This window comes from Lepisma saccharinum, chromosome 18 (genome assembly GCF_977018435.1).
Source record: "Lepisma saccharinum chromosome 18, izLepSacc3.1, whole genome shotgun sequence".
In the NCBI taxonomy this organism is placed as follows: domain Eukaryota; kingdom Metazoa; phylum Arthropoda; class Insecta; order Zygentoma; family Lepismatidae; genus Lepisma; species Lepisma saccharinum.
Window position 1 is genome coordinate 50,355,550 of NC_139246.1, and position 1,706 is coordinate 50,357,255.

A 1,706-nucleotide genomic window follows, 5' to 3' on the forward strand; every position below is an offset into this window, starting at 1 on the left:
ATTTGAGGTTGGGAGCATGCACTTGCAAATTTTTATAACGTTCACCAATGCAGATTTATGTTTCACTTTCTTGTGATAGTATTCAATATATATCCCGTATGGTTGGATTCTTCTTGATATCTAAGGATAGTGCAATGTCATTGTAAACGTATGTTAACTTGTGCGAAACCAGTAATACATTAGGATGATGAAAGAAGACCTTCGTAAGCACTGCTACATTAAATAAGTTGAAGTGAGCCAGAAGAGTAAAAAAATTCCAGCAGCATATTTGCAGTCTAAAGCTCTTCTTGTTTATGCATGCGATTTTTGTTGGATGTTGCAGTCCATGTAATTTCGGTCGCACGTTGTAGTGAGATACTTTGTCGGGTGGCGATATTCGACAAAAATCGTATGTATCAATGGAACCTATTTGTTTCCATGTTCCTTCAGTTTGCCCAACAAAATGCCTTACTACGACGTCCGACAACTATCGAACAGCGCCACCCGCTCTTATCCCTCCATCTGTTGACAAGTCCCCTTACTACTCCCATACGGACAAGAAAAGATGATAATTGAATGTATTTTCCAACTAATATTTAGAGGCTTAACCTTTACTCCCCCGATGATACCATATGGTATCATCAGAGTAAGGTCGTAGTCGTACTGGCCCGATGATACCATAGGGTATCATGGTGCTGATTACGAAATGAATGTGCTTTTTGGACCTTCATACTCTTACGTTCGGGTGGAAACTCTGACACAGATCTGGAGCAAGCCTGGGAAATTCATATTGATGACCAACCTCCCCCCTCTCGCAACATGCCCGTGCCACATTTCCGAACAGAGTTTCACATTTTGGCTCATTATTCAACTTGTATGGCACCCAGGAACATGAAACATGTTTCAATCTCTTTGGAAACGTCCATTCTTTGAAGAGAATACTAAGGATTGCGCCTTCTCCCTAAAATAGCGGGAGAAGTGGTTGGCAAACTCCAGATTTTTATGTTTTTTTATTGAAATTCGGGGGTCGCGTCCTCTCAAGCCCCGTCGTTCTGAATTGTACACGGTTGCATGCTCTGATGTACTATCTGAAAAACAAAACTTATCCGAAGTAGATTGCTCCCATAGTGCCCGACTTATAACAAGTTTCCTCCAAAGAGTGTTCGAATATAAAATTCCCGCCGAGAAGCCCGGGCGAGAGAAATTTATCTCTCTCTCTCTCTCTCTCTCTCTGGTTGTGTTGCGCATAAAAGGGGCTTAAAAGCCAGGTCTGTCGCCACCCTGAATACATTATGTAGCACCCATTTGGTATTTTGGAGACACAGGGATTCGAACCTACGATTTCAGCTTAGGAAGCTGGCCTTTAACAGACATGGCCACAAGCCACGGTGAAGAAACCTAGCTATTCGAGTAATTTGTCCGTAAGATTGCATCTTTTCCTGTCCAGCTCGAAACTTTTGATGTCGCTTCTCACTAATTACCTTAATTTGAAAGGAATACACTTCATCAGATAGGGTTCATATGCTGTACAAATTGCTGACAAAATACAAGTGAAGCTTGTGCATGAAAATTAATAAAAACTCTTGGAAATCGTGCTTTTGTGGAATGTTAGTGTTTGGAATCCTAAATGAAAACCCTTCTCTAGTTCCCGTAAATATAGCGGATTCTGCTGTGAGGACGAATCTCATTAACCAACGGCACATTTTTTTTTTTTTTTTTAACTATTT